We start from the raw sequence: 17,901 nt of genomic DNA on the forward strand, positions 1-17,901 counted from the left end.
AAGGTATTGTTTGAATAAAAGTGAAAGATATGGAAATCGAAGCAAAAAATCCTTCGAGCCGGATTTGAACCAGCGACCTAAGGATGTCTGACTTTATGCTACAGTCCTCCGCTCTACCAACTGAGCTATCGAAGGAGTGGCTGAAGTATCTTTCAGCGCTGTAATTATCTCTCGCTCAAGAAAGGTTGTGGGGGTGGGGATCAGGAGCAGATCGATGAAAATCATGAACATTACCTGCAGCTCCCTCTCAAAGTCACCAGTTCTTAGAGCACACTGTAAGGTACGTCTTATCACCCCAAAGGAGGATTTCAGACCAAAGTTCATGTTCTGTCTTGGCTTGGGGATAAGCAGGGGTGCTCCAAATTTCAATTTTACAGAAAGGAAAGGAACTTTGATACAAAGACCTTGGGCAGCATTGGTGGCAAATGGAGGGCTGCGCGGAACCATGAAAGAAATGACAGAAAGTTATGGGAGTCATTACTACGCACCCAGCATCAAGAACGTGCATTTTGGATGCATTTTCAAAAGGAAAGAGAACGGAAAAATCTGTAGATTGAAGGTGATTGAGATAAACAAAATATTCCGTTTTTCTAAAAGCTACTGTAAAGAGTCTCTGGTTTAGAAGAAGAACCCTTACCAATGATCAAGAGAGATGCGACAGATTTCTATCATCAAAGCATTATGGTTGTCAAGATGAATCATCACTTTGATGTCTTCAACAAGTAGGATTCTTTTGATCTATAATCATCAAAAATGAGATAGCCCCATTTCATGGGATTTTTCAAGGCAAACGTCTGACAGATTAAGCGGGGTCCTCATCCCGGTTGGAGGACATATCTCTTCCTTCATCATGATGCCAGCCTAGCTTTCGGCCCAAAATCCAAGGTAAGCATGGCAAAAGTCTGGAGATGCCGGGGATTGAACCCGGGGCCTCATACATGCAAAGCATGCGCTCTACCACTGAGCTACATCCCCACTTCTGCAAGGTTTGACTGTATGATTGGAAACCCTGCATTGAACCGACGGCCACATCACCCCATTCGACTCTGCAGTATACAATGTCAGTCAGGAAAATCCTTCAGCCTTGTACCTGGATGATCTTCATGGTCTTATGTACAGATGCCTATATACAGCCTTCTTAGCGCAGTAGGCAGCGCGTCAGTCTCATAATCTGAAGGTCCTGAGTTCGATCCTCAGAGAGGGCATTTATTTCCTTCTTTTGGAATGCAAAATTCTCCGATTTTCTTGAAATGCGCAAACTATGCCTAGTTCAAAGATTTTTCCAAAGCAAATGTCTGACTATTTAAGTGGGGCTCTCACCCCAACTGCATGACAAACTTCTTCTTTCTGCATGATGGCAGGCTAGCCTTCTGGAAAAAAGCCAAGATAAGGAACAGAGGCTCCTGGAGATGCCGGGGATTGAACCAGGGACCTCATACATGCAAAGCATGCGCTCTACCACTGAGCTACATCCCCACTTTTGCACTCGAGCTGTTTGATGGATGCAAGGAATCCCTGAAACCCAGGGACTGCAAAGTCTCGATCATAATCAATGGAAGGTATTGTTTGAATAAAAGTGAAAGATATGGAAATCGAAGCAAAAAATCCTTCGAGCCGGATTTGAACCAGCGACCTAAGGATGTCTGACTTTATGCTACAGTCCTCCGCTCTACCAACTGAGCTATCGAAGGAGTGGCTGAAGTATCTTTCAGCGCTGTAATTATCTCTCGCTCAAGAAAGGTTGTGGGGGTGGGGATCAGGAGCAGATCGATGAAAATCATGAACATTACCTGCAGCTCCCTCTCAAAGTCACCAGTTCTTAGAGCACACTGTAAGGTACGTCTTATCACCCCAAAGGAGGATTTCAGACCAAAGTTCATGTTCTGTCTTGGCTTGGGGATAAGCAGGGGTGCTCCAAATTTCAATTTTACAGAAAGGAAAGGAACTTTGATACAAAGACCTTGGGCAGCATTGGTGGCAAATGGAGGGCTGCGCGGAACCATGAAAGAAATGACAGAAAGTTATGGGAGTCATTACTACGCACCCAGCATCAAGAACGTGCATTTTGGATGCATTTTCAAAAGGAAAGAGAACGGAAAAATCTGTAGATTGAAGGTGATTGAGATAAACAAAATATTCCGTTTTTCTAAAAGCTACTGTAAAGAGTCTCTGGTTTAGAAGAAGAACCCTTACCAATGATCAAGAGAGATGCGACAGATTTCTATCATCAAAGCATTATGGTTGTCAAGATGAATCATCACTTTGATGTCTTCAACAAGTAGGATTCTTTTGATCTATAATCATCAAAAATGAGATAGCCCCATTTCATGGGATTTTTCAAGGCAAACGTCTGACAGATTAAGCGGGGTCCTCATCCCGGTTGGAGGACATATCTCTTCCTTCATCATGATGCCAGCCTAGCTTTCGGCCCAAAATCCAAGGTAAGAATGGCAAAAGTCTGGAGATGCCGGGGATTGAACCCGGGGCCTCATACATGCAAAGCATGCGCTCTACCACTGAGCTACATCCCCACTTCTGCAAGGTTTGACTGTATGATTGGAAACCCTGCATTGAACCGACGGCCACATCACCCCATTCGACTCTGCAGTATACAATGTCAGTCAGGAAAATCCTTCAGCCTTGTACCTGGATGATCTTCATGGTCTTATGTACAGATGCCTATATACAGTCTTCTTAGCGCAGTAGGCAGCGCGTCAGTCTCATAATCTGAAGGTCCTGAGTTCGATCCTCAGAGAGGGCATTTATTTCCTTCTTTTGGAATGCAAAATTCTCCGATTTTCTTGAAATGCGCAAACTATGCCTAGTTCAAAGATTTTTCCAAAGCAAATGTCTGACTATTTAAGTGGGGCTCTCACCCCAACTGCATGACAAACTTCTTCTTTCTGCATGATGGCAGGCTAGCCTTCTGGAAAAAAGCCAAGATAAGGAACAGAGGCTCCTGGAGATGCCGGGGATTGAACCCGGGACCTCATACATGCGAAGCATGCGCTCTACCACTGAGCTACATCCCCACTTTTGCCCTCGAGCTGTTTGATGGATGCAAGGAATCCCTGAAACCCAGGGACTGCAAAGTCTCGATCATAATCAATGGAAGGTATTGTTTGAATAAAAGTGAAATATATGGAAATCGAAGCAAAAAATCCTTCGAGCCGGATTTGAACCAGCGACCTAAGGATGTCTGACTTTATGCTACAGTCCTCCGCTCTACCAACTGAGCTATCGAAGGAGTGGCTGAAGTATCTTTCAGCGCTGTAATTATCTCTCGCTCAAGAAAGGTTGTGGGGGTGGGGATCAGGAGCAGATCGATGAAAATCATGAACATTACCTGCAGCTCCCTCTCAAAGTCACCAGTTCTTAGAGCACACTGTAAGGTACATCTTATCACCCCAAAGGAGGATTTCAGACCAAAGTTCATGTTCTGTCTTGGCTTGGGGATAAGCAGGGGTGCTCCAAATTTCAATTTTACAGAAAGGAAAGGAACTTTGATACAAAGACCTTGGGCAGCATTGGTGGCAAATGGATGGCTGCGCGGAACCATGAAAGAAATGACAGAAAGTTATGGGAGTCATTACTACGCACCCAGCATCAAGAAAGTGCATTTTGGATGCATTTTCAAAAGGAAAGAGAACGGAAAAATCTGTAGATTGAAGGTGATTGAGATAAACAAAATATTCCGTTTTTCTAAAAGCTACTGTAAAGAGTCTCTGGTTTAGAAGAAGAACCCTTACCAATGATCAAGAGAGATGCGACAGATTTCTATCATCAAAGCATTATGGTTGTCAAGATGAATCATCACTTTGATGTCTTCAACAAGTAGGATTCTTTTGATCTATAATCATCAAAAATGAGATAGCCCCATTTCATGGGATTTTTCAAGGCAAACGTCTGACAGATTAAGCGGGGTCCTCATCCCGGTTGGAGGACATATCTCTTCCTTCATCATGATGCCAGCCTAGCTTTCGGCCCAAAATCCAAGGTAAGCATGGCAAAAGTCTGGAGATGCCGGGGATTGAACCCGGGGCCTCATACATGCAAAGCATGCGCTCTACCACTGAGCTACATCCCCACTTCTGCAAGGTTTGACTGTATGATTGGAAACCCTGCATTGAACCGACGGCCACATCACCCCATTCGACTCTGCAGTATACAATGTCAGTCAGGAAAATCCTTCAGCCTTGTACCTGGATGATCTTCATGGTCTTATGTACAGATGCCTATATACAGCCTTCTTAGCGCAGTAGGCAGCGCGTCAGTCTCATAATCTGAAGGTCCTGAGTTCGATCCTCAGAGAGGGCATTTATTTCCTTCTTTTGGAATGCAAAATTCTCCGATTTTCTTGAAATGCGCAAACTATGCCTAGTTCAAAGATTTTTCCAAAGCAAATGTCTGACTATTTAAGTGGGGCTCTCACCCCAACTGCATGACAAACTTCTTCTTTCTGCATGATGGCAGGCTAGCCTTCTGGAAAAAAGCCAAGATAAGGAACAGAGGCTCCTGGAGATGCCGGGGATTGAACCCGGGACCTCATACATGCAAAGCATGCGCTCTACCACTGAGCTACATCCCCACTTTTGCACTCGAGCTGTTTGATGGATGCAAGGAATCCCTGAAACCCAGGGACTGCAAAGTCTCGATCATAATCAATGGAAGGTATTGTTTGAATAAAAGTGAAAGATATGGAAATCGAAGCAAAAAATCCTTCGAGCCGGATTTGAACCAGCGACCTAAGGATGTCTGACTTTATGCTACAGTCCTCCGCTCTACCAACTGAGCTATCGAAGGAGTGGCTGAAGTATCTTTCAGCGCTGTAATTATCTCTCGCTCAAGAAAGGTTGTGGGGGTGGGGATCAGGAGCAGATCGATGAAAATCATGAACATTACCTGCAGCTCCCTCTCAAAGTCACCAGTTCTTAGAGCACACTGTAAGGTACGTCTTATCACCCCAAAGGAGGATTTCAGACCAAAGTTCATGTTCTGTCTTGGCTTGGGGATAAGCAGGGGTGCTCCAAATTTCAATTTTACAGAAAGGAAAGGAACTTTGATACAAAGACCTTGGGCAGCATTGGTGGCAAATGGAGGGCTGCGCGGAACCATGAAAGAAATGACAGAAAGTTATGGGAGTCATTACTACGCACCCAGCATCAAGAACGTGCATTTTGGATGCATTTTCAAAAGGAAAGAGAACGGAAAAATCTGTAGATTGAAGGTGATTGAGATAAACAAAATATTCCGTTTTTCTAAAAGCTACTGTAAAGAGTCTCTGGTTTAGAAGAAGAACCCTTACCAATGATCAAGAGAGATGCGACAGATTTCTATCATCAAAGCATTATGGTTGTCAAGATGAATCATCACTTTGATGTCTTCAACAAGTAGGATTCTTTTGATCTATAATCATCAAAAATGAGATAGCCCCATTTCATGGGATTTTTCAAGGCAAACGTCTGACAGATTAAGCGGGGTCCTCATCCCGGTTGGAGGACATATCTCTTCCTTCATCATGATGCCAGCCTAGCTTTCGGCCCAAAATCCAAGGTAAGCATGGCAAAAGTCTGGAGATGCCGGGGATTGAACCCGGGGCCTCATACATGCAAAGCATGCGCTCTACCACTGAGCTACATCCCCACTTCTGCAAGGTTTGACTGTATGATTGGAAACCCTGCATTGAACCGACGGCCACATCACCCCATTCGACTCTGCAGTATACAATGTCAGTCAGGAAAATCCTTCAGCCTTGTACCTGGATGATCTTCATGGTCTTATGTACAGATGCCTATATACAGTCTTCTTAGCGCAGTAGGCAGCGCGTCAGTCTCATAATCTGAAGGTCCTGAGTTCGATCCTCAGAGAGGGCATTTATTTCCTTCTTTTGGAATGCAAAATTCTCCGATTTTCTTGAAATGCGCAAACTATGCCTAGTTCAAAGATTTTTCCAAAGCAAATGTCTGACTATTTAAGTGGGGCTCTCACCCCAACTGCATGACAAACTTCTTCTTTCTGCATGATGGCAGGCTAGCCTTCTGGAAAAAAGCCAAGATAAGGAACAGAGGCTCCTGGAGATGCCGGGGATTGAACCCGGGACCTCATACATGCGAAGCATGCGCTCTACCACTGAGCTACATCCCCACTTTTGCCCTCGAGCTGTTTGATGGATGCAAGGAATCCCTGAAACCCAGGGACTGCAAAGTCTCGATCATAATCAATGGAAGGTATTGTTTGAATAAAAGTGAAATATATGGAAATCGAAGCAAAAAATCCTTCGAGCCGGATTTGAACCAGCGACCTAAGGATGTCTGACTTTATGCTACAGTCCTCCGCTCTACCAACTGAGCTATCGAAGGAGTGGCTGAAGTATCTTTCAGCGCTGTAATTATCTCTCGCTCAAGAAAGGTTGTGGGGGTGGGGATCAGGAGCAGATCGATGAAAATCATGAACATTACCTGCAGCTCACTCTCAAAGTCACCAGTTCTTAGAGCACACTGTAAGGTACATCTTATCACCCCAAAGGAGGATTTCAGACCAAAGTTCATGTTCTGTCTTGGCTTGGGGATAAGCAGGGGTGCTCCAAATTTCAATTTTACAGAAAGGAAAGGAACTTTGATACAAAGACCTTGGGCAGCATTGGTGGCAAATGGATGGCTGCGCGGAACCATGAAAGAAATGACAGAAAGTTATGGGAGTCATTACTACGCACCCAGCATCAAGAAAGTGCATTTTGGATGCATTTTCAAAAGGAAAGAGAACGGAAAAATCTGTAGATTGAAGGTGATTGAGATAAACAAAATATTCCGTTTTTCTAAAAGCTACTGTAAAGAGTCTCTGGTTTAGAAGAAGAACCCTTACCAATGATCAAGAGAGATGCGACAGATTTCTATCATCAAAGCATTATGGTTGTCAAGATGAATCATCACTTTGATGTCTTCAACAAGTAGGATTCTTTTGATCTATAATCATCAAAAATGAGATAGCCCCATTTCATGGGATTTTTCAAGGCAAACGTCTGACAGATTAAGCGGGGTCCTCATCCCGGTTGGAGGACATATCTCTTCCTTCATCATGATGCCAGCCTAGCTTTCGGCCCAAAATCCAAGGTAAGCATGGCAAAAGTCTGGAGATGCCGGGGATTGAACCCGGGGCCTCATACATGCAAAGCATGCGCTCTACCACTGAGCTACATCCCCACTTCTGCAAGGTTTGACTGTATGATTGGAAACCCTGCATTGAACCGACGGCCACATCACCCCATTCGACTCTGCAGTATACAATGTCAGTCAGGAAAATCCTTCAGCCTTGTACCTGGATGATCTTCATGGTCTTATGTACAGATGCCTATATACAGCCTTCTTAGCGCAGTAGGCAGCGCGTCAGTCTCATAATCTGAAGGTCCTGAGTTCGATCCTCAGAGAGGGCATTTATTTCCTTCTTTTGGAATGCAAAATTCTCCGATTTTCTTGAAATGCGCAAACTATGCCTAGTTCAAAGATTTTTCCAAAGCAAATGTCTGACTATTTAAGTGGGGCTCTCACCCCAACTGCATGACAAACTTCTTCTTTCTGCATGATGGCAGGCTAGCCTTCTGGAAAAAAGCCAAGATAAGGAACAGAGGCTCCTGGAGATGCCGGGGATTGAACCCGGGACCTCATACATGCAAAGCATGCGCTCTACCACTGAGCTACATCCCCACTTTTGCACTCGAGCTGTTTGATGGATGCAAGGAATCCCTGAAACCCAGGGACTGCAAAGTCTCGATCATAATCAATGGAAGGTATTGTTTGAATAAAAGTGAAAGATATGGAAATCGAAGCAAAAAATCCTTCGAGCCGGATTTGAACCAGCGACCTAAGGATGTCTGACTTTATGCTACAGTCCTCCGCTCTACCAACTGAGCTATCGAAGGAGTGGCTGAAGTATCTTTCAGCGCTGTAATTATCTCTCGCTCAAGAAAGGTTGTGGGGGTGGGGATCAGGAGCAGATCGATGAAAATCATGAACATTACCTGCAGCTCCCTCTCAAAGTCACCAGTTCTTAGAGCACACTGTAAGGTACGTCTTATCACCCCAAAGGAGGATTTCAGACCAAAGTTCATGTTCTGTCTTGGCTTGGGGATAAGCAGGGGTGCTCCAAATTTCAATTTTACAGAAAGGAAAGGAACTTTGATACAAAGACCTTGGGCAGCATTGGTGGCAAATGGAGGGCTGCGCGGAACCATGAAAGAAATGACAGAAAGTTATGGGAGTCATTACTACGCACCCAGCATCAAGAACGTGCATTTTGGATGCATTTTCAAAAGGAAAGAGAACGGAAAAATCTGTAGATTGAAGGTGATTGAGATAAACAAAATATTCCGTTTTTCTAAAAGCTACTGTAAAGAGTCTCTGGTTTAGAAGAAGAACCCTTACCAATGATCAAGAGAGATGCGACAGATTTCTATCATCAAAGCATTATGGTTGTCAAGATGAATCATCACTTTGATGTCTTCAACAAGTAGGATTCTTTTGATCTATAATCATCAAAAATGAGATAGCCCCATTTCATGGGATTTTTCAAGGCAAACGTCTGACAGATTAAGCGGGGTCCTCATCCCGGTTGGAGGACATATCTCTTCCTTCATCATGATGCCAGCCTAGCTTTCGGCCCAAAATCCAAGGTAAGCATGGCAAAAGTCTGGAGATGCCGGGGATTGAACCCGGGGCCTCATACATGCAAAGCATGCGCTCTACCACTGAGCTACATCCCCACTTCTGCAAGGTTTGACTGTATGATTGGAAACCCTGCATTGAACCGACGGCCACATCACCCCATTCGACTCTGCAGTATACAATGTCAGTCAGGAAAATCCTTCAGCCTTGTACCTGGATGATCTTCATGGTCTTATGTACAAATGCCTATATACAGCCTTCTTAGCGCAGTAGGCAGCGCGTCAGTCTCATAATCTGAAGGTCCTGAGTTCGATCCTCAGAGAGGGCATTTATTTCCTTCTTTTGGAATGCAAAATTCTCCGATTTTCTTGAAATGCGCAAACTATGCCTAGTTCAAAGATTTTTCCAAAGCAAATGTCTGACTATTTAAGTGGGGCTCTCACCCCAACTGCATGACAAACTTCTTCTTTCTGCATGATGGCAGGCTAGCCTTCTGGAAAAAAGCCAAGATAAGGAACAGAGGCTCCTGGAGATGCCGGGGATTGAACCCGGGACCTCATACATGCAAAGCATGCGCTCTACCACTGAGCTACATCCCCACTTTTGCACTCGAGCTGTTTGATGGATGCAAGGAATCCCTGAAACCCAGGGACTGCAAAGTCTCGATCATAATCAATGGAAGGTATTGTTTGAATAAAAGTGAAAGATATGGAAATCGAAGCAAAAAATCCTTCGAGCCGGATTTGAACCAGCGACCTAAGGATGTCTGACTTTATGCTACAGTCCTCCGCTCTACCAACTGAGCTATCGAAGGAGTGGCTGAAGTATCTTTCAGCGCTGTAATTATCTCTCGCTCAAGAAAGGTTGTGGGGGTGGGGATCAGGAGCAGATCGATGAAAATCATGAACATTACCTGCAGCTCCCTCTCAAAGTCACCAGTTCTTAGAGCACACTGTAAGGTACGTCTTATCACCCCAAAGGAGGATTTCAGACCAAAGTTCATGTTCTGTCTTGGCTTGGGGATAAGCAGGGGTGCTCCAAATTTCAATTTTACAGAAAGGAAAGGAACTTTGATACAAAGACCTTGGGCAGCATTGGTGGCAAATGGAGGGCTGCGCGGAACCATGAAAGAAATGACAGAAAGTTATGGGAGTCATTACTACGCACCCAGCATCAAGAACGTGCATTTTGGATGCATTTTCAAAAGGAAAGAGAACGGAAAAATCTGTAGATTGAAGGTGATTGAGATAAACAAAATATTCCGTTTTTCTAAAAGCTACTGTAAAGAGTCTCTGGTTTAGAAGAAGAACCCTTACCAATGATCAAGAGAGATGCGACAGATTTCTATCATCAAAGCATTATGGTTGTCAAGATGAATCATCACTTTGATGTCTTCAACAAGTAGGATTCTTTTGATCTATAATCATCAAAAATGAGATAGCCCCATTTCATGGGATTTTTCAAGGCAAACGTCTGACAGATTAAGCGGGGTCCTCATCCCGGTTGGAGGACATATCTCTTCCTTCATCATGATGCCAGCCTAGCTTTCGGCCCAAAATCCAAGGTAAGCATGGCAAAAGTCTGGAGATGCCGGGGATTGAACCCGGGGCCTCATACATGCAAAGCATGCGCTCTACCACTGAGCTACATCCCCACTTCTGCAAGGTTTGACTGTATGATTGGAAACCCTGCATTGAACCGACGGCCACATCACCCCATTCGACTCTGCAGTATACAATGTCAGTCAGGAAAATCCTTCAGCCTTGTACCTGGATGATCTTCATGGTCTTATGTACAGATGCCTATATACAGCCTTCTTAGCGCAGTAGGCAGCGCGTCAGTCTCATAATCTGAAGGTCCTGAGTTCGATCCTCAGAGAGGGCATTTATTTCCTTCTTTTGGAATGCAAAATTCTCCGATTTTCTTGAAATGCGCAAACTATGCCTAGTTCAAAGATTTTTCCAAAGCAAATGTCTGACTATTTAAGTGGGGCTCTCACCCCAACTGCATGACAAACTTCTTCTTTCTGCATGATGGCAGGCTAGCCTTCTGGAAAAAAGCCAAGATAAGGAACAGAGGCTCCTGGAGATGCCGGGGATTGAACCAGGGACCTCATACATGCAAAGCATGCGCTCTACCACTGAGCTACATCCCCACTTTTGCACTCGAGCTGTTTGATGGATGCAAGGAATCCCTGAAACCCAGGGACTGCAAAGTCTCGATCATAATCAATGGAAGGTATTGTTTGAATAAAAGTGAAAGATATGGAAATCGAAGCAAAAAATCCTTCGAGCCGGATTTGAACCAGCGACCTAAGGATGTCTGACTTTATGCTACAGTCCTCCGCTCTACCAACTGAGCTATCGAAGGAGTGGCTGAAGTATCTTTCAGCGCTGTAATTATCTCTCGCTCAAGAAAGGTTGTGGGGGTGGGGATCAGGAGCAGATCGATGAAAATCATGAACATTACCTGCAGCTCCCTCTCAAAGTCACCAGTTCTTAGAGCACACTGTAAGGTACGTCTTATCACCCCAAAGGAGGATTTCAGACCAAAGTTCATGTTCTGTCTTGGCTTGGGGATAAGCAGGGGTGCTCCAAATTTCAATTTTACAGAAAGGAAAGGAACTTTGATACAAAGACCTTGGGCAGCATTGGTGGCAAATGGAGGGCTGCGCGGAACCATGAAAGAAATGACAGAAAGTTATGGGAGTCATTACTACGCACCCAGCATCAAGAACGTGCATTTTGGATGCATTTTCAAAAGGAAAGAGAACGGAAAAATCTGTAGATTGAAGGTGATTGAGATAAACAAAATATTCCGTTTTTCTAAAAGCTACTGTAAAGAGTCTCTGGTTTAGAAGAAGAACCCTTACCAATGATCAAGAGAGATGCGACAGATTTCTATCATCAAAGCATTATGGTTGTCAAGATGAATCATCACTTTGATGTCTTCAACAAGTAGGATTCTTTTGATCTATAATCATCAAAAATGAGATAGCCCCATTTCATGGGATTTTTCAAGGCAAACGTCTGACAGATTAAGCGGGGTCCTCATCCCGGTTGGAGGACATATCTCTTCCTTCATCATGATGCCAGCCTAGCTTTCGGCCCAAAATCCAAGGTAAGAATGGCAAAAGTCTGGAGATGCCGGGGATTGAACCCGGGGCCTCATACATGCAAAGCATGCGCTCTACCACTGAGCTACATCCCCACTTCTGCAAGGTTTGACTGTATGATTGGAAACCCTGCATTGAACCGACGGCCACATCACCCCATTCGACTCTGCAGTATACAATGTCAGTCAGGAAAATCCTTCAGCCTTGTACCTGGATGATCTTCATGGTCTTATGTACAGATGCCTATATACAGTCTTCTTAGCGCAGTAGGCAGCGCGTCAGTCTCATAATCTGAAGGTCCTGAGTTCGATCCTCAGAGAGGGCATTTATTTCCTTCTTTTGGAATGCAAAATTCTCCGATTTTCTTGAAATGCGCAAACTATGCCTAGTTCAAAGATTTTTCCAAAGCAAATGTCTGACTATTTAAGTGGGGCTCTCACCCCAACTGCATGACAAACTTCTTCTTTCTGCATGATGGCAGGCTAGCCTTCTGGAAAAAAGCCAAGATAAGGAACAGAGGCTCCTGGAGATGCCGGGGATTGAACCCGGGACCTCATACATGCGAAGCATGCGCTCTACCACTGAGCTACATCCCCACTTTTGCCCTCGAGCTGTTTGATGGATGCAAGGAATCCCTGAAACCCAGGGACTGCAAAGTCTCGATCATAATCAATGGAAGGTATTGTTTGAATAAAAGTGAAATATATGGAAATCGAAGCAAAAAATCCTTCGAGCCGGATTTGAACCAGCGACCTAAGGATGTCTGACTTTATGCTACAGTCCTCCGCTCTACCAACTGAGCTATCGAAGGAGTGGCTGAAGTATCTTTCAGCGCTGTAATTATCTCTCGCTCAAGAAAGGTTGTGGGGGTGGGGATCAGGAGCAGATCGATGAAAATCATGAACATTACCTGCAGCTCCCTCTCAAAGTCACCAGTTCTTAGAGCACACTGTAAGGTACATCTTATCACCCCAAAGGAGGATTTCAGACCAAAGTTCATGTTCTGTCTTGGCTTGGGGATAAGCAGGGGTGCTCCAAATTTCAATTTTACAGAAAGGAAAGGAACTTTGATACAAAGACCTTGGGCAGCATTGGTGGCAAATGGATGGCTGCGCGGAACCATGAAAGAAATGACAGAAAGTTATGGGAGTCATTACTACGCACCCAGCATCAAGAAAGTGCATTTTGGATGCATTTTCAAAAGGAAAGAGAACGGAAAAATCTGTAGATTGAAGGTGATTGAGATAAACAAAATATTCCGTTTTTCTAAAAGCTACTGTAAAGAGTCTCTGGTTTAGAAGAAGAACCCTTACCAATGATCAAGAGAGATGCGACAGATTTCTATCATCAAAGCATTATGGTTGTCAAGATGAATCATCACTTTGATGTCTTCAACAAGTAGGATTCTTTTGATCTATAATCATCAAAAATGAGATAGCCCCATTTCATGGGATTTTTCAAGGCAAACGTCTGACAGATTAAGCGGGGTCCTCATCCCGGTTGGAGGACATATCTCTTCCTTCATCATGATGCCAGCCTAGCTTTCGGCCCAAAATCCAAGGTAAGCATGGCAAAAGTCTGGAGATGCCGGGGATTGAACCCGGGGCCTCATACATGCAAAGCATGCGCTCTACCACTGAGCTACATCCCCACTTCTGCAAGGTTTGACTGTATGATTGGAAACCCTGCATTGAACCGACGGCCACATCACCCCATTTGACTCTGCAGTATACAATGTCAGTCAGGAAAATCCTTCAGCCTTGTACCTGGATGATCTTCATGGTCTTATGTACAGATGCCTATATACAGCCTTCTTAGCGCAGTAGGCAGCGCGTCAGTCTCATAATCTGAAGGTCCTGAGTTCGATCCTCAGAGAGGGCATTTATTTCCTTCTTTTGGAATGCAAAATTCTCCGATTTTCTTGAAATGCGCAAACTATGCCTAGTTCAAAGATTTTTCCAAAGCAAATGTCTGACTATTTAAGTGGGGCTCTCACCCCAACTGCATGACAAACTTCTTCTTTCTGCATGATGGCAGGCTAGCCTTCTGGAAAAAAGCCAAGATAAGGAACAGAGGCTCCTGGAGATGCCGGGGATTGAACCCGGGACCTCATACATGCAAAGCATGCGCTCTACCACTGAGCTACATCCCCACTTTTGCACTCGAGCTGTTTGATGGATGCAAGGAATCCCTGAAACCCAGGGACTGCAAAGTCTCGATCATAATCAATGGAAGGTATTGTTTGAATAAAAGTGAAAGATATGGAAATCGAAGCAAAAAATCCTTCGAGCCGGATTTGAACCAGCGACCTAAGGATGTCTGACTTTATGCTACAGTCCTCCGCTCTACCAACTGAGCTATCGAAGGAGTGGCTGAAGTATCTTTCAGCGCTGTAATTATCTCTCGCTCAAGAAAGGTTGTGGGGGTGGGGATCAGGAGCAGATCGATGAAAATCATGAACATTACCTGCAGCTCCCTCTCAAAGTCACCAGTTCTTAGAGCACACTGTAAGGTACGTCTTATCACCCCAAAGGAGGATTTCAGACCAAAGTTCATGTTCTGTCTTGGCTTGGGGATAAGCAGGGGTGCTCCAAATTTCAATTTTACAGAAAGGAAAGGAACTTTGATACAAAGACCTTGGGCAGCATTGGTGGCAAATGGAGGGCTGCGCGGAACCATGAAAGAAATGACAGAAAGTTATGGGAGTCATTACTACGCACCCAGCATCAAGAACGTGCATTTTGGATGCATTTTCAAAAGGAAAGAGAACGGAAAAATCTGTAGATTGAAGGTGATTGAGATAAACAAAATATTCCGTTTTTCTAAAAGCTACTGTAAAGAGTCTCTGGTTTAGAAGAAGAACCCTTACCAATGATCAAGAGAGATGCGACAGATTTCTATCATCAAAGCATTATGGTTGTCAAGATGAATCATCACTTTGATGTCTTCAACAAGTAGGATTCTTTTGATCTATAATCATCAAAAATGAGATAGCCCCATTTCATGGGATTTTTCAAGGCAAACGTCTGACAGATTAAGCGGGGTCCTCATCCCGGTTGGAGGACATATCTCTTCCTTCATCATGATGCCAGCCTAGCTTTCGGCCCAAAATCCAAGGTAAGCATGGCAAAAGTCTGGAGATGCCGGGGATTGAACCCGGGGCCTCATACATGCAAAGCATGCGCTCTACCACTGAGCTACATCCCCACTTCTGCAAGGTTTGACTGTATGATTGGAAACCCTGCATTGAACCGACGGCCACATCACCCCATTCGACTCTGCAGTATACAATGTCAGTCAGGAAAATCCTTCAGCCTTGTACCTGGATGATCTTCATGGTCTTATGTACAGATGCCTATATACAGTCTTCTTAGCGCAGTAGGCAGCGCGTCAGTCTCATAATCTGAAGGTCCTGAGTTCGATCCTCAGAGAGGGCATTTATTTCCTTCTTTTGGAATGCAAAATTCTCCGATTTTCTTGAAATGCGCAAACTATGCCTAGTTCAAAGATTTTTCCAAAGCAAATGTCTGACTATTTAAGTGGGGCTCTCACCCCAACTGCATGACAAACTTCTTCTTTCTGCATGATGGCAGGCTAGCCTTCTGGAAAAAAGCCAAGATAAGGAACAGAGGCTCCTGGAGATGCCGGGGATTGAACCCGGGACCTCATACATGCGAAGCATGCGCTCTACCACTGAGCTACATCCCCACTTTTGCCCTCGAGCTGTTTGATGGATGCAAGGAATCCCTGAAACCCAGGGACTGCAAAGTCTCGATCATAATCAATGGAAGGTATTGTTTGAATAAAAGTGAAATATATGGAAATCGAAGCAAAAAATCCTTCGAGCCGGATTTGAACCAGCGACCTAAGGATGTCTGACTTTATGCTACAGTCCTCCGCTCTACCAACTGAGCTATCGAAGGAGTGGCTGAAGTATCTTTCAGCGCTGTAATTATCTCTCGCTCAAGAAAGGTTGTGGGGGTGGGGATCAGGAGCAGATCGATGAAAATCATGAACATTACCTGCAGCTCCCTCTCAAAGTCACCAGTTCTTAGAGCACACTGTAAGGTACATCTTATCACCCCAAAGGAGGATTTCAGACCAAAGTTCATGTTCTGTCTTGGCTTGGGGATAAGCAGGGGTGCTCCAAATTTCAATTTTACAGAAAGGAAAGGAACTTTGATACAAAGACCTTGGGCAGCATTGGTGGCAAATGGATGGCTGCGCGGAACCATGAAAGAAATGACAGAAAGTTATGGGAGTCATTACTACGCACCCAGCATCAAGAAAGTGCATTTTGGATGCATTTTCAAAAGGAAAGAGAACGGAAAAATCTGTAGATTGAAGGTGATTGAGATAAACAAAATATTCCGTTTTTCTAAAAGCTACTGTAAAGAGTCTCTGGTTTAGAAGAAGAACCCTTACCAATGAGCAAGAGAGATGCGACAGATTTCTATCATCAAAGCATTATGGTTGTCAAGATGAATCATCACTTTGATGTCTTCAACAAGTAGGATTCTTTTGATCTATAATCATCAAAAATGAGATAGCCCCATTTCATGGGATTTTTCAAGGCAAACGTCTGACAGATTAAGCGGGGTCCTCATCCCGGTTGGAGGACATATCTCTTCCTTCATCATGATGCCAGCCTAGCTTTCGGCCCAAAATCCAAGGTAAGCATGGCAAAAGTCTGGAGATGCCGGGGATTGAACCCGGGGCCTCATACATGCAAAGCATGCGCTCTACCACTGAGCTACATCCCCACTTCTGCAAGGTTTGACTGTATGATTGGAAACCCTGCATTGAACCGACGGCCACATCACCCCATTCGACTCTGCAGTATACAATGTCAGTCAGGAAAATCCTTCAGCCTTGTACCTGGATGATCTTCATGGTCTTATGTACAGATGCCTATATACAGCCTTCTTAGCGCAGTAGGCAGCGCGTCAGTCTCATAATCTGAAGGTCCTGAGTTCGATCCTCAGAGAGGGCATTTATTTCCTTCTTTTGGAATGCAAAATTCTCCGATTTTCTTGAAATGCGCAAACTATGCCTAGTTCAAAGATTTTTCCAAAGCAAATGTCTGACTATTTAAGTGGGGCTCTCACCCCAACTGCATGACAAACTTCTTCTTTCTGCATGATGGCAGGCTAGCCTTCTGGAAAAAAGCCAAGATAAGGAACAGAGGCTCCTGGAGATGCCGGGGATTGAACCAGGGACCTCATACATGCAAAGCATGCGCTCTACCACTGAGCTACATCCCCACTTTTGCACTCGAGCTGTTTGATGGATGCAAGGAATCCCTGAAACCCAGGGACTGCAAAGTCTCGATCATAATCAATGGAAGGTATTGTTTGAATAAAAGTGAAAGATATGGAAATCGAAGCAAAAAATCCTTCGAGCCGGATTTGAACCAGCGACCTAAGGATGTCTGACTTTATGCTACAGTCCTCCGCTCTACCAACTGAGCTATCGAAGGAGTGGCTGAAGTATCTTTCAGCGCTGTAATTATCTCTCGCTCAAGAAAGGTTGTGGGGGTGGGGATCAGGAGCAGATCGATGAAAATCATGAACATTACCTGCAGCTCCCTCTCAAAGTCACCAGTTCTTAGAGCACACTGTAAGGTACGTCTTATCACCCCAAAGGAGGATTTCAGACCAAAGTTCATGTTCTGTCTTGGCTTGGGGATAAGCAGGGGTGCTCCAAATTTCAATTTTACAGAAAGGAAAGGAACTTTGATACAAAGACCTTGGGCAGCATTGGTGGCAAATGGAGGGCTGCGCGGAACCATGAAAGAAATGACAGAAAGTTATGGGAGTCATTACTACGCACCCAGCATCAAGAACGTGCATTTTGGATGCATTTTCAAAAGGAAAGAGAACGGAAAAATCTGTAGATTGAAGGTGATTGAGATAAACAAAATATTCCGTTTTTCTAAAAGCTACTGTAAAGAGTCTCTGGTTTAGAAGAAGAACCCTTACCAATGATCAAGAGAGATGCGACAGATTTCTATCATCAAAGCATTATGGTTGTCAAGATGAATCATCACTTTGATGTCTTCAACAAGTAGGATTCTTTTGATCTATAATCATCAAAAATGAGATAGCCCCATTTCATGGGATTTTTCAA

General features: G+C 44.3%; 23 non-coding genes across 23 annotated transcripts; 7 read left to right on the forward strand and 16 right to left on the reverse strand.

The window, feature by feature from the left end:
- Window positions 1-49: 49 nt before the first annotated feature.
- TRNAY-GUA (transfer RNA tyrosine (anticodon GUA)) lies at window positions 50-135 on the reverse strand. The gene is given in 2 exon segments: window positions 50-85; window positions 99-135. It is a non-coding gene; the product is annotated as a tRNA-Tyr (tRNA).
- Window positions 136-1,132: 997 nt separating this feature from the next.
- On the forward strand, window positions 1,133-1,205 carry TRNAM-CAU (transfer RNA methionine (anticodon CAU)). The gene has a single exon. It is a non-coding gene; the product is annotated as a tRNA-Met (tRNA).
- A 400-nt stretch (window positions 1,206-1,605) lies between these two features.
- On the reverse strand, window positions 1,606-1,691 carry TRNAY-GUA (transfer RNA tyrosine (anticodon GUA)). The gene is given in 2 exon segments: window positions 1,606-1,641; window positions 1,655-1,691. It is a non-coding gene; the product is annotated as a tRNA-Tyr (tRNA).
- A 1,269-nt stretch (window positions 1,692-2,960) lies between these two features.
- On the reverse strand, window positions 2,961-3,032 carry TRNAA-CGC (transfer RNA alanine (anticodon CGC)). The gene has a single exon. It is a non-coding gene; the product is annotated as a tRNA-Ala (tRNA).
- Window positions 3,033-3,161: 129 nt separating this feature from the next.
- On the reverse strand, window positions 3,162-3,247 carry TRNAY-GUA (transfer RNA tyrosine (anticodon GUA)). The gene is given in 2 exon segments: window positions 3,162-3,197; window positions 3,211-3,247. It is a non-coding gene; the product is annotated as a tRNA-Tyr (tRNA).
- Window positions 3,248-4,244: 997 nt separating this feature from the next.
- Window positions 4,245-4,317, forward strand: TRNAM-CAU (transfer RNA methionine (anticodon CAU)). The gene has a single exon. It is a non-coding gene; the product is annotated as a tRNA-Met (tRNA).
- Window positions 4,318-4,717: 400 nt separating this feature from the next.
- Window positions 4,718-4,803, reverse strand: TRNAY-GUA (transfer RNA tyrosine (anticodon GUA)). Its single transcript is given in 2 exon segments — window positions 4,718-4,753; window positions 4,767-4,803. It is a non-coding gene; the product is annotated as a tRNA-Tyr (tRNA).
- A 1,269-nt stretch (window positions 4,804-6,072) lies between these two features.
- TRNAA-CGC (transfer RNA alanine (anticodon CGC)) lies at window positions 6,073-6,144 on the reverse strand. Its single transcript has one exon. It is a non-coding gene; the product is annotated as a tRNA-Ala (tRNA).
- Window positions 6,145-6,273: 129 nt separating this feature from the next.
- TRNAY-GUA (transfer RNA tyrosine (anticodon GUA)) lies at window positions 6,274-6,359 on the reverse strand. Its single transcript is given in 2 exon segments — window positions 6,274-6,309; window positions 6,323-6,359. It is a non-coding gene; the product is annotated as a tRNA-Tyr (tRNA).
- Window positions 6,360-7,356: 997 nt separating this feature from the next.
- On the forward strand, window positions 7,357-7,429 carry TRNAM-CAU (transfer RNA methionine (anticodon CAU)). The gene has a single exon. It is a non-coding gene; the product is annotated as a tRNA-Met (tRNA).
- Window positions 7,430-7,829: 400 nt separating this feature from the next.
- Window positions 7,830-7,915, reverse strand: TRNAY-GUA (transfer RNA tyrosine (anticodon GUA)). The gene is given in 2 exon segments: window positions 7,830-7,865; window positions 7,879-7,915. It is a non-coding gene; the product is annotated as a tRNA-Tyr (tRNA).
- A 997-nt stretch (window positions 7,916-8,912) lies between these two features.
- On the forward strand, window positions 8,913-8,985 carry TRNAM-CAU (transfer RNA methionine (anticodon CAU)). The gene has a single exon. It is a non-coding gene; the product is annotated as a tRNA-Met (tRNA).
- Window positions 8,986-9,385: 400 nt separating this feature from the next.
- Window positions 9,386-9,471, reverse strand: TRNAY-GUA (transfer RNA tyrosine (anticodon GUA)). The gene is given in 2 exon segments: window positions 9,386-9,421; window positions 9,435-9,471. It is a non-coding gene; the product is annotated as a tRNA-Tyr (tRNA).
- Window positions 9,472-10,468: 997 nt separating this feature from the next.
- TRNAM-CAU (transfer RNA methionine (anticodon CAU)) lies at window positions 10,469-10,541 on the forward strand. The gene has a single exon. It is a non-coding gene; the product is annotated as a tRNA-Met (tRNA).
- A 400-nt stretch (window positions 10,542-10,941) lies between these two features.
- Window positions 10,942-11,027, reverse strand: TRNAY-GUA (transfer RNA tyrosine (anticodon GUA)). The gene is given in 2 exon segments: window positions 10,942-10,977; window positions 10,991-11,027. It is a non-coding gene; the product is annotated as a tRNA-Tyr (tRNA).
- Window positions 11,028-12,296: 1,269 nt separating this feature from the next.
- Window positions 12,297-12,368, reverse strand: TRNAA-CGC (transfer RNA alanine (anticodon CGC)). Its single transcript has one exon. It is a non-coding gene; the product is annotated as a tRNA-Ala (tRNA).
- Window positions 12,369-12,497: 129 nt separating this feature from the next.
- On the reverse strand, window positions 12,498-12,583 carry TRNAY-GUA (transfer RNA tyrosine (anticodon GUA)). Its single transcript is given in 2 exon segments — window positions 12,498-12,533; window positions 12,547-12,583. It is a non-coding gene; the product is annotated as a tRNA-Tyr (tRNA).
- A 997-nt stretch (window positions 12,584-13,580) lies between these two features.
- On the forward strand, window positions 13,581-13,653 carry TRNAM-CAU (transfer RNA methionine (anticodon CAU)). Its single transcript has one exon. It is a non-coding gene; the product is annotated as a tRNA-Met (tRNA).
- A 400-nt stretch (window positions 13,654-14,053) lies between these two features.
- TRNAY-GUA (transfer RNA tyrosine (anticodon GUA)) lies at window positions 14,054-14,139 on the reverse strand. The gene is given in 2 exon segments: window positions 14,054-14,089; window positions 14,103-14,139. It is a non-coding gene; the product is annotated as a tRNA-Tyr (tRNA).
- A 1,269-nt stretch (window positions 14,140-15,408) lies between these two features.
- Window positions 15,409-15,480, reverse strand: TRNAA-CGC (transfer RNA alanine (anticodon CGC)). The gene has a single exon. It is a non-coding gene; the product is annotated as a tRNA-Ala (tRNA).
- A 129-nt stretch (window positions 15,481-15,609) lies between these two features.
- TRNAY-GUA (transfer RNA tyrosine (anticodon GUA)) lies at window positions 15,610-15,695 on the reverse strand. The gene is given in 2 exon segments: window positions 15,610-15,645; window positions 15,659-15,695. It is a non-coding gene; the product is annotated as a tRNA-Tyr (tRNA).
- A 997-nt stretch (window positions 15,696-16,692) lies between these two features.
- On the forward strand, window positions 16,693-16,765 carry TRNAM-CAU (transfer RNA methionine (anticodon CAU)). Its single transcript has one exon. It is a non-coding gene; the product is annotated as a tRNA-Met (tRNA).
- Window positions 16,766-17,165: 400 nt separating this feature from the next.
- TRNAY-GUA (transfer RNA tyrosine (anticodon GUA)) lies at window positions 17,166-17,251 on the reverse strand. The gene is given in 2 exon segments: window positions 17,166-17,201; window positions 17,215-17,251. It is a non-coding gene; the product is annotated as a tRNA-Tyr (tRNA).
- Window positions 17,252-17,901: the final 650 nt, after the last annotated feature.

This window comes from Triturus cristatus, chromosome 4_1, assembly GCF_964204655.1.
Source record: "Triturus cristatus chromosome 4_1, aTriCri1.1, whole genome shotgun sequence".
Taxonomy (NCBI): domain Eukaryota; kingdom Metazoa; phylum Chordata; class Amphibia; order Caudata; family Salamandridae; genus Triturus; species Triturus cristatus.